Genomic DNA, 12,723 nt, shown 5'->3' with positions numbered 1-12,723 from the left:
GTTTATTCCTTTATCTACAGGTGTATGTATATCTCCGTGTTCCTGGCACTGGTAAAATTGCCGCAGTACATGAGGTGATCCGGTCCCTTCAGCAGGCCGCTGAACAAGATGAAATTCCTCAGTTTCACTTCATTGAGATCAACGGCATGAAAATGACAGACCCGCACCAGGCTTATGTACAGATACTGCAGGTCTGTATGCCTCCTGCCCTCCCTTCTGTCTTTCTCTCTTTGCACATACCATCCTCCTTTTTAATGTAGTCTTGTGCAGTACTTTCAGTGTACCCGCGTGTCCTTAAAATGTCAAAGTCTTAAATTTACTTTTTAAAATTTAAGGCCATTAAAAAGTCTTAAATATCTTAAATTACAAGAGTCTTAAATTTTGGGCCGTGAATAGAGGACATGCAAAAAACAGCAGAATCTGCGCTTGTCATATCATCTCTCTCTCGTGCATTTAGCAGCTGACGCTTGAGTTTAGTGTGAGCACGCACAGGGAAGCACATTTTTACTGAATTTATGTATAAACCTTCAGAAACCCGTTAGTCAGAAAGGCAAATGCCGTTATTATGCATCTCTAAGTGAGCGATGTGCTAACACTGTCGCTCCTGCTTATAATCGACAAAGCTGTCAACATTGCAGTTTGCAAGCGTGCAAGGTTGGAGTGTCTTTTGATGCCTTTCAAATCATGGCGCTTCCTTATTTCACATTAACTTTTGGCAAAATTGTAAAACTAACAGAACTACTCAGCTGCAGAGTTACACCTGTTATCTCTTATCCCCATGTCTCTAGATCTGACATATAGAGGTATGTTCTCTGCCATCTGAATCAGTCAATTAAAAAAAAAAATTATAATAATATACAAAACAATAATAATATAATTATATAAATTATAATATACATAATTTAGTTTTCAATATACATAACTAATTATGCAGCACAGTTCTCTTTCATAATTTAATCTGTTAACCTTTTTAATACATATTGTCAACTTTAAACGATCATTTTTAAGGTAACTGAGTTTTGACTTTTACTTGAGATATTTTACACAAAAATGAAAACTGTCATCACTTACCTTCATGCTGTTGCAAACCTGTAAGACTTTATTTCAGTGGATATCAAAAGGATATACAGTTGCAATCAAAATTATCAACCCCCCTGAGCAGCAATACATTCTGGTGATGTGAATTAAAACACATCAACTAAAACCTCAGTAAACAGTCAAAGTAAGTTTTTAATACACATTTGAGTGAGTTTGAGAACAAAGAGTTCTGTTTACCCAAATTTTAAAATAAAAAATAACTAATTCTCTCCACAAATGTCATGTAAAAAATATTTAATCCCCAAATTCAATCATTTGTGGAGCATCCTTGATCCTTAATAACAGCAAATAAATGTTTCAGGCAAGTGTTCTCAGGCTTCGGACACCTCTCTATTGGAATTTTTACACATTTCTCATGAGCAAAAGCTTCCAGCTCATTGACATTCTTTGGTTTCTATACTGCCACTGCTTCCTTGAAATCCCAACAAAGGTTTGCAATGGGTTTTTTATGATGGACTGAAAGGGCCATTTAAGGACATTCCATGACCTATCCCTGAACCAGATTTTGGACAACTTGGATGTATCCTTGGTGTTATTGTCTTGCTGGAAAGTCCAGTGATCACCGAGCTTCAATTTACACACTGAAGGCATCACATTTTCATAAAAAAATGGCCTGATACCTGAAAGAATCCATGGTGTCAGTCACATAGTCAGGATAGCCGTTTCCTGCAGCTGCAAAACCCCCATAACAGGACTGACGCACCTCCATGCTTGACTGTGGAGATGGTGTCGTTCTTGTCATCACCTTGTCATCTTACTCCAGACGTACTGCTGACCCATGGGTCTAAAACTCATTCAGTTTAGTGTCATACGTCTATAAAACCTTCTTCCAGGACTCCACAGGTCTTTCCTAATTACTTCTTGAATATTCAAGTCAACATTTCCCTTGGTGAAGTTTTGCTTTCTTCCACACCCCAAGAAGGTTGCTGTTGTACCATATTTAATATTTTTTATGTATGGTGCTGCCAACTTTGTCTATTGGAAATTGAAGTGCCTTGGAAATGTACTTTTAGCCATGACCTTTCTTGTGTAATGAAATCTCCTCTATTAGCTTTTGAGACAGCTTATTTTTAATTGCATTTTTTGCATAGAAATACATTTTTGCTTACAATGCTAAACTTAAATTTTAAAACTTAAGTGCCATTGCAGATTGATGACTTAATTTTGTTTTAAAACAATTACTTGTGTAGCCTTACATATTTAAGAAACAGCTACATGCAATAGGGGTTGAATAATTATGACATGGCTGTATTTTTAAACAATCCTGCTATTTAAAATATTAGGTTATGGAGGTCACGTGACGCCATGCAAGAAGCAGACGTGTGAGCGACAAGCTCTGCGCACTTTGCTAAATTTTCAATTATTTTCATGTTATAATCTGGTGAATTTTTATACACCCAGTTAAACAATTGCTCTTTGATGCAAAACATGGCAAAGAAGTCAAAATCCACGGGCTCTGGAGACATTAAAAGACACTTATGTGTTCAGGATGAAAGCCCAGACAGGCCCACAGACCGGGGACTCGATTTGGATGGCGCAGCGGGAGAGGAGATCCAGCGTCAGTTGTCCAACATGTCGGTGATGTTGACGAAGATTCTTGCTGACTTGGAGGATCTCGCTGTAATACGGCAATCAATTACGATGATGGAAACAAAATTCTCTGAGCTAATTACAAGAGTGAGTGACTGTTGAGAGATTTTTTTTGGAATCTTCGGAGAGGGAATTAACCGCTAATCCGCCCGCGACCAAAGTTGATTTGGAACATCTCCTTGAAAAGTTTGAAGATCTTCAAAAAGAATTGTTGGAATTTCCGAGCATGAGGAGGGCAGAAATATGGTGAAATTCCTAGATGAGCTTTTCCCGAGTCTGCTCGACATAACAGGCCACAAGCTGGAAATCGAGCGAGCTCACAGATTTGCTGAGTTTATCATCCGATAAAGATCTCGTGTTGCGCCAGGCGAGGAGCAAAGGGAAGCTTTCTTGGAAGAACCATAATATTTTCTTGTTCCCGGACTTTGCGAACTCGACGAGAGAAACTCAATCGGTTCAAGGAATGTAAGAAACTCTTGCATCAACGAAAGATCACTTTTGCTCTGATGTTTCCGGCCAAACTGAGAATAGAAACTAAGGTCGGTCGCAAAGTATTTACATGTCCCAATCAGGCAATGTCTTTTATTGAATCAATGGGTGAGTATACCATTGGGTGTTTCTCATGTGAGTGGGTCGACTCGCTGTACTTACTCTGGCTTTTGAGGAAGCTGGGTGACATTTTGGTTTCTTTTTTCTTTTGCGTTGACTCCGCCGTGCGGCTGGAGCTTGTTTTGTGAATAACACTTTTCCTTAAAGAAACTATTGCATTGACTAAATATTATTTTGCATTGAAGTTCCCGGCCAGTTTGAGAGTGGACACTACAGATGACCGCAAAATATCTACATGCTCACACAAAGAATGTCTTTTATAAAGTTGACGGATTGTGTAAGTCATGGTATATACGTTTATGCGGCCTCCGAGTGAATTGACTCGACCATCCGGGGAACCGGGATGCCGGTTTTGTTTCTTTTTGTGTTGGTCCCACCTAGCGGCTTGAGCTTGTTCTATTCAATAACACTCCTTTGGAACGGCTGTGGATTAATCTGTTCGTTCTTCGTGCTTATTCCTCCTGCTGGCTGTAGTTTGTTTTGTTGAGTATTTTTACGGGACATTGGAATGATTACGTCATCCGTTGTACTCCTAACAGCCAGCTCACTGAACATATCTGAATGTTTTATATCAGCTGGAATTTGTTTCGTGGAAGATCACACCTTTTGAGACAGTTCTGTGAATGAATCTACACATTCTTTGTGTTCATTCTTCCTTTTGACTGGGTTAATTTTGCAAAGTATTTTCTGTTATGTAATATTGCCTCACAAATGAACATCTACAATTCAAATGTCTCAAACAGACTAAAGATAAATTAGGAAGAGTCATTATTGTTTTAGCTGAAATTCAAGGACAAAGGTTGATTTTGGCTAATATTTACGCACCTAATGCTGATGATCGGGGCTTTTTTATAGATCTTGAAGGGATGTTGCAAGCCACTGGCACCCCTCATGATATAATATTGGGAGGAGACTTCCATCTTTTGATGGACTCAGTCCTTGATCACAGTGAAGCAAAAGTGTGTAAACCCCCTAGAGCAATATTGACGCTTCACAGGATGTGTAAAAATCTTGGTCTTATGGATATTTGGAGACTTTTGAACCCATCTGGTAGGGACTATACATTTTTTTTCATCAGTCCATAAGATTTATTGTAGAATAGATTTTTTTTTTTTAATATCCAAATCCCTCATTTCATCTGCTGTGGATTGCTCAATTGGAAACATTTTAGTCTCAGATCACGCCCTGGTGAGTTTAGAGGTGATGTCACATATAGAGAAAAAGAAATCCTATAGTTGGCGCCTTAATGTATCCCTTTTGCAAAATCCTGATTTCCAACAAATGTTAAAGACTGAATTCAGTGTTTATATAGAGACCAACTGTTCCTCAGTATCCTCTGTGGGTGTGGGTTTGGAGGCACTTAAGGCGGTTCTTAGGGGCCGGATCATACAGTATGCCTCATTCATCAAAAAAACAAAGCACGAGAACTTGTGGAGTTGGAAGGAAATATTAAAAGTGCAGAGGCAGAGCTGAAATGCTGTATGTCAGCTGATGGCCTCAGAGAATTGACCTGATTGAAATAAAGATATTATACTATTTTGTCATGGAAAGTGGAGTTTTGGTTATTCAGGACAAGACAGTTATATTTTGAGTCGGGGGACAAAGCAGGGAAGCTTTTGGCTAGATATATAAAGCAGAGAGAGTCTTTTTCTACCATTCCCTCAGTGAAATCTGCTGGTGGTGAAATTTTTACCTCAGCCATTGATATTAATAATGCCTTTAAAGGATTCTATATTGATCTTTATAGTTCCACGTCTTCGTCTACTGATGAACATATTAGAAACTTTGTGGAACCATTAGATGTTCCTAAACTGACAATTGAGCAAAAAAACTCTCTTGATTCTGAGATAACCTTGGAGGTGCTTGACGAGGTAATTAAGTCCCTACCTACAGGCAAGACCCCGGGGACAGGTGGTTTTGCCGCTGAATTTCAACCAAAATCCAACCATGACACAAGCCCAGATCAGTCTGAGTCTTAAAAATGATAGATCCAAGCGAGTGTAAAAGTTACTGTCCAATCTCCCTGATCCAACTAGATGTAAAAATATTGTCAAAAATTTTGGCTAACCTATTAAGTAAGGTTATGACATCTCTTATACATATAGATCAGGTGGGATTTATTCGGGGCCCCAGCTCTTCTGATAACATCAGGCGTCTCATCAATATCATGTGGTCAGTAGCGAATGATCAATCTCCAATCGCTGCCATCTCACTTGACGCCGAAAAGGCGTTTGATATGGTAGAATGGGATTGTCTTTTTAAGATTTTGGAAATGTATGGGTTCGGGAGTACATTTAGTGGTTGGATTAAGTTACTTTTATAGACACCCAGTAGCAGCGGTACAAACAAATGGATTAATTTCAGATTATTTTACTCTGAATAGGGGCACTCGGCAGGGCTGCCCTCTTTCCCCATTATTGTTCTGTCTTGCCCTGGAACCATTAGCAGCCGCGATAAGAAAGGAGGATGATTTTCCAGGGGTGGTCGGGAGGTGTGGCGCATAAGCTTCTGCTTTACGCAGATTATATTTTATTATTTGTCTCTGAACCTACTAGATCTATGCCTTGCCTCCACAGAATTATTAATTCCTTTTCCAAGTTCTCAGGATACAAAGTCAACTGGTCTAAATCCGAAGCTTTGGCTCTGACAGCGTACTGTCCAGTAACGGCTTTCCAGTCGGGCGCCTTCCAGTGGCCCAAACAAGGCATTAAGTATTTGGGGATTTTATTCCCAGGAAATTTGTCTGATTTAGTTAGTTAATTTTGACCCTTTAATAAAAAGATTTTCGAGCGATGTGGGCAGGTGGGCTTCATTACACTTAACGATGATTGGGAAGGTTAATGTTATTAAAATGAATTGTATTCCAAAATTCAACTACCTGCTACAGTCTCTCCCTATAGATGTCCCCCTCTCTTATTTCAAACTATTTGATAGCATAGCGAAGTCCTTTATTTGGAATGGTAAGCACCCCAGGTTAAATTTCAATAAGTTACATAGGCCAATTGACAATGGTGGGTTAGGCCTACACAAGATTTTGTTTTATTATGCATTTGGTCTTAGACATTTGGCTCATTGGTCACTTCCACCTGAGAGAGCCCCTCCCTGGTTTTGTATTGAAAAGGAAGTTCTTGCCCCTATCTCGCCAATGCACAGCCTTTAGATCAAATTAGCCGGAGAGGTTAAGTCGCACCCTGTTATTTTGCATTTGCACTCGATATGGACAAAAGTGTCCAAAGTGTTTAATTCGGATATTTATTTAAACGCAGCCTCGAGCATATGGCTGAACCCAAAACTATGTATTAATAAGTCCCTGTTGATCAGATTGGATTGTGAGGGGGGTTAATGCACTCAGTGACCTAAATGAGGGTGGAGTATTGAGACCTTTAGAAAATTTGGTTCAACATTTTGGCATTCCCAGATCTCAGTTTTATAAGTATTTACAGCTTTGCCACCTACTCTGCACTGTTTTTGGGAGTGGCACGCACCCCCCTAAAGTGGCGGATACTCTGGGAGTGGTGATTGCTGCTTTTGGGAAGGGTCATTAGGCATCAGTGTATTACTCCCTGCTAATTCAGAGTTTGGGGGGACAGAACTTTGAATTCTCTCAAAAGATTATGGGAGAAAGACCTAAACTTGACATTGGGGGAGGGGGTGTGGGCTAGGATCCTAAAAAACATGAAGTCTGCATCTAGAGATGTAAGGGTGTGTCTGATGCAATTTAAGATTTTGCATCGATTTTATTGGACCCCCTCTAGATTGTATAGGCTTGGTCTTAAAGACAATCCCACCTGCTGGCGATACCAATCAGAAGACGGGGACACAACCTATGTTTTTTGGGGATGTGTTGGGATCCAGGAGTTTTGGTTGAGGGTTCAGAGCTTTGTGTGTGATGTAGTGGACACTCAATTTTCGTTTTGCCCCAGACTGTGTATTTTGGGTGATGGGGCAGTCCTGAATATAGTTGATAAATATATAAAAAGCTGATGATTGGCAGACAGGTGATTCTCAGGGGATGGAAGTCAACTGATGCGCCCTCATTTCATGAGTGGTCTACCGAGATGGGCAGGGTAGCAGCGTTTGAGGAGATGGCATGTAGAAGGCTAGGCAACCTGGATTTGTACATCAGGAAATGGGGCAGCTATTTAGCCTTTTTGGAAGGCTCTTGGGGTGGGGCAGTGGAGAGAGACTAGTGTTTTTGTGTGTTTTTTTTTTTCTTCTAAATTTTCTGCTGTTTTATTGTCTATATGTGTGCCTTTGTCAGTTGGCTTTTGACCACTGGTGTGCTCGTTTGTGTCGGGTGGGGGGGGGGTAATGTTCGGGGGGAAAAGTTGTGATTTCATGTGGTTTGATTCTGCATTTTCTGTCTATTTGATTTGCTGCATGAAATCAATAAAAATTGTAAAAAAGAATAAATAAAAAAATATATATTTATTAGGTCACACTATGACTTTGTGTCACTCAACTGATATAGATGTAAAGTTTAAAAATTCTGGGTCATCAGAAAAGCTTACCTATGTAAATCCTTACTGTCTTGGGGGGGGTTGAATAATTTCGATTGCAACTGTATTAGGGAGTTTCAATCACCATTCACTTTCGTTGAATGATAAAAAGATGCAGTGACAGTGAATGGTGACTGAGACTAAACGTTTTGCTTAACATCTCCTTTTTTGTTCCACGGCAGAGAAAAATTCATACAGACTCGAGGGTGAGCAGTGATGACAGATTTTTAAATGAACTGCCCTTTAACTACCAGTTAAAGTATTTATTAAAGGTATCTGCCAAGAAAAAAAATATATAAATGTTCTTCAGCACATGCTAGACCTTATTCACAGCAGCGCCATATTTAATTTTTGACGAGAATGACAATGAGGATGTGAGGGATAGACATACAGTACATTCTCTTCAATGGACTGTACTGCAGTTTAAAGTGTTTTTGGATCATTCCACAGACAAAACATTGGATAAATATATTTAAGGACACTCAGTTGACAAAAAACTCTAGACAACATGAGTTGTGGAAAATCAGATGGGATCTAGGAGCTTTTTACAGATTTATACCATGCATGCTATTGAAGAGATGGTAAGTCTATCCTTCACAGCTTCATTTCCATTCCCATAAAAAATCAAACATGGCGCTACTTTGAATAAGTTCTATAGATCAATCCTCTTGTTTACAAAAATGTCAGCGCATGCATAGTAAGTGGTGGCAGAAAGCCCGCTGACTGTTGTGTTAGATTTGACAGATTAGATGATTAAACGAAAGTATGACACAAAACCATTACAAATAATTACAAACATAGTCTTAGCGATAATGAAATGAGTTAATAACAAACATGTAATCATGTTTGCTATAAATATTTGCTGCAAAGTTGTGAGTTGAAATGATCTCCTCAGTCCAGTCAGCTCTGTTGATGGCTTGAAGCCACAGCAGTCAACGAGAGCCCTTGGAATCATTTTTCAACAATGTAATCCATTAAAGGTTTACTTTTTATGTATGGTTTTTGCCACCACTTCTATGTTTGACATGCGATGACATTGCCAAAGCATTGGTCTGTTGCGTCACATCTTGCTGGAAAGCAAGTGACTAAAGAGAGAAGGGTCACAATATAGGCTACATACTTTAGGCTACGTGCATTCTTAATGAATTTATTTAGAGTTTTAATGTTGTGTTAACTTATTTAAAAAAAGGAAACCCTAATGCACAATAAAATATAAAAAAAAACATGTCCAGAGTCATCCAAGTAGCATCAGTGGTTTTGTATTTACCAGCTAATGAATTACTTTTTTTTTTTTTTTTTTTTTTTTTTATGCGAAAGTGGTCTTAAAATTTTCTTTTATTTGGCCTTAAAAAGTCTTAGTGTCTTAAATTTAATTCCTTCGAACCTGCAGAGACCCTGCTTTGTTAATTTGGTCAATTCTTGTGTTGTAGAAACTGATCAAAAGGCAACACCTGACCATGCAGCCGCCCTACTGGAGAAGCGCCTCAGTGCCCCAGCGCCCAAAAAGGAGACCACTGTACTTTTATTAGATGAGGTAAGACATTTGTTCCCTGCAATGTTGTGTTTTTTTTTTTTTTTTTTTTTTTTTTTTTTTTTTTGGGGGGGTTTCCCCTTTTTCTCCCAATTTGGAATGCCCAATTCCCAATGTGCTTTTAAATCCTCGTGGTCGCGTAGTGATTCGCCTCAGTCCGGGTGGCGGAGGACAAATCCCAGCTGTCTCCGCGTCTGAGATCGTCAACCCACGCATCTTATCACGTGGCTTGTTGAGTGCATTGCCATGGAGACATAGCGCGTGTGGAGGCTTCACGCCATCCACCGCGGCAACCACACTCAACTTACCACGCGCCCACCGAGAACGAACCACATTATAGCGATCACGAGGAGGTTACCCCACGTGACTCTACCCTCCCTAGCAACCGGGCCAATTTGGTTGCTTAAGAGACCTGGCTGGAGTCACTCGGTAGCGAACTCCAGGGGTGGTAGCCAGCGTCTTTACCACTGAGCTACCCAGGCCCCTTGTTCCCTGCGATTTTAATGTACTGCACAATTGTGGCTGAAATTTAGTTTGAAATTTGAAGGGTCAAAAAATCAGTTTCTGGTGTATTTTACAGGGTTGTCAGTTGTAATTGACAGTGCAGACTGTCTTGATTTCATGTAAAAAAAAAAAAAAGAAAAGAAAAGAAAAATTACATGAGTGGTGCAGATAGTCACATGACCCAGTGACATTTAGTTCCACAGTGCTCCTCTAAAGATTGTGTCTGTGACAACTCCATAAAAGGAAGCAAACTAAACCTATCATAAGAAACTTACAACTACAAAATTTTGTACCTATAATGTTTAAAGGGTCTATTATTGATTTATTAATAAATCAATAATGATGGTCCATTATGGTCAGTAACTGGCCCAAGCTGGTCTAAATTGGTGGACTGGACTTGGAAGACCTTGGTAAAGCTGGTTAGAGCTAGTAAACTTCCTTGGACCAACAGTAAACCAGCTACCAGCTTGGAGTGGTTTTTCCAGCAGAGCCTATAATCTTTTATTTTCTTCTTTTAAACAAGACATTGACTTTCGCCCTGTCATATTGGATATATAATCTATATGACTTACTATACTGCTTTTTTACTTGGTTTTAATTCTAATTGTTTCAAACTGTCTGTGAATATGATCATTTGTATATTCAAGAATAATATGTTGTCATAATCCCCTGTTTTTCTTCTTAGCTTGACCTCTTATGGACCCGGAAACAGAATGTGATGTATAACTTGTTTGACTGGCCTACGAGACGCAATGCTCGTCTAGTGGTCCTTACTATTGCTAACACTATGGACTTGCCTGAGAGAATTATGATTAACCGTGTCGCCAGTCGACTGGTAAGATCATTTTACAGGGATAAGATGGCATCCAATATGATTTGAATCCAATTTTTTAATCGAATGATTTTGGCCAATGCAAATCATGGAAACAAACATCATAATTACAAACATAGTCTTAGCGATAATGAAATGAGTTAATAACAAACATGTAATCATGTTTGCTATAAATTTTTGCTGCAAAGTTGTGAGTTGAAATGATCTCCTCAGTCCAGTCAGCTCTGTTGATGGCTTGAAGCCACAGCAGTCAACGAGAGCCCTTGGAATCATTTTTCAACAATGTAATCCGTTAAAAGTTGGTTTTTGCCACCACTTCCATGTTTGACTAAGTGGTGACATTGCCAAAGCATTGGTCTATTGCATCACATCTTGCTGGAAAGCAAGTGACTAAAGAGAAGGGTCACAATATAGGCTACATACTGTACTTGAGGCTGCGTGCATTCTTAATTCATTTAGAGTTTTAATGTTGTGTTAACTTATTTAAAAAAAGAAAACACAAATGCACAATAAAATCTAAAAAAACATGTCCAGAGTCATCCAAGTAGCATCAGTGGTTTTGTATTTACCAGCTTTTTTTTATTATTATTACTGCGAAAGTGGTCTTACATTTTTCTTTTATTTGGCCTTAAGTCTTAAATATCATTCCTTCGAACCTTCAGAAACCCTGTATATGTGACTAGGGAGACATAATTAATTTGACATAAGTTAGATGTACACTGGCATATACTGAAGATGAGCGTAAAGTAAATAGATATGTACTAAATGCAGCAAAACTTTAATTTTGATTTCATGGGGTCCTTAAAAAATTTCAGTATCAGAGCCGATGCCAGTGCATCTACAGGTGCATCTCAATAAATTAGAATGTCGTGGAAAAGTTCATTTATTTCAGTAATTCAACTCAAATTGTGAAACTCGTGTATTAAATAAATTCAGTGCACACAGACTGAAGTAGTTTAAGTCTTTGGTTCTTTTAATTGTGATGATTTTGGCTCACACTTAACAAAAACCCACCAATTCACTATCTCAACAAATTAGAATACATCATAAGACCAATAAAAAAAACATTTTTAGTGAATTGTTGGCCTTCTGGAAAGTATGTTCATTTACTGTATATGTACTCAATACTTCATAGGGGCTCATTTTGCTTTAATTACTGCCTCAATTTGGCGTGGCATGGAGGTGATCAGTTTGTGGCACTGCTGAGGTGGTATGGAAGCCCAGGTTTCTTTGACAGTGGCCTTCAGCTCATCTGCATTTTTTGGTCTCTTGTTTCTCATTTTCCTCTTGACAATACCCCATAGATTCTCTATGGGGTTCAGGTCTGGTGAGTTTGCTGGCCAGTCAAGCACACCAACACCATGGTCATTTAACCAACTTTTGGTGCTTTTGGCAGTGTGGGCAGGTGCCAAATCCTGCTGGAAAATGAAATCAGCATCTTTAAAAAGCTGGTCAGCAGAAGGAAGCATGAAGTGCTCCAAAATTTCTTGGTAAACGGGTGCAGTGACTTTGGTTTTCAAAAAACACAATGGACCAACACCAGTAGATGACATTGCACCCCAAATCATCACAGACTGTGGAAACTTAACACTGAACTTCAAGCAACTTGGGCTATGAGCTTCTCCACCCTTCCTCCAGACTCTAGGACCTTGGTTTCCAAATGAAATACAAAACTTGCTCTCATCTGAAAAGAGGACTTTGGACCACTGGGCAACAGTCCAGTTCTTCTTCTCCTTAGCCCAGGTAAGACGCCTCTGACGTTGTCTGTGGTTCAGGAGTGGCTTAACAAGAGGAATACGACAACTGTAGCCAAATTCCTTGACATGTCTGTGTGTGGTGGCTCTTGATGCCTTGACCCCAGCCTCAGTCCATTCCTTGTGAAGTTCACCCAAATTCTTGAATTGATTTTGCTTGACAGTCATAAGGCTGCGGTTCTCTCGGTTGGTTGTGCATCTTTTTCTTCCACACTTTTTCCTTCCACTCAACTTTCTTTTAACATGCTTGGATACAGCACTCTGTGAACAGCCAGCTTCTTTGGCAATGAATGTTTGTGGCTTACC

At 39.3% G+C, this 12,723-nt stretch overlaps 1 pseudogene; it reads left to right on the top strand.

Annotated features, from left to right (window-relative positions):
* LOC127446424 (origin recognition complex subunit 1-like) overlaps window positions 1–12,723 on the top strand; it is a 28,965-nt pseudogene that overhangs the window by 9,988 nt on the left and 6,254 nt on the right.

This window comes from Myxocyprinus asiaticus, chromosome 9 (genome assembly GCF_019703515.2).
Source record: "Myxocyprinus asiaticus isolate MX2 ecotype Aquarium Trade chromosome 9, UBuf_Myxa_2, whole genome shotgun sequence".
NCBI lineage: Eukaryota > Metazoa > Chordata > Actinopteri > Cypriniformes > Catostomidae > Myxocyprinus > Myxocyprinus asiaticus.
Note: the sequence above shows the minus strand (reverse complement) of the source record. Positions and strands in the feature narration are given on the sequence as shown.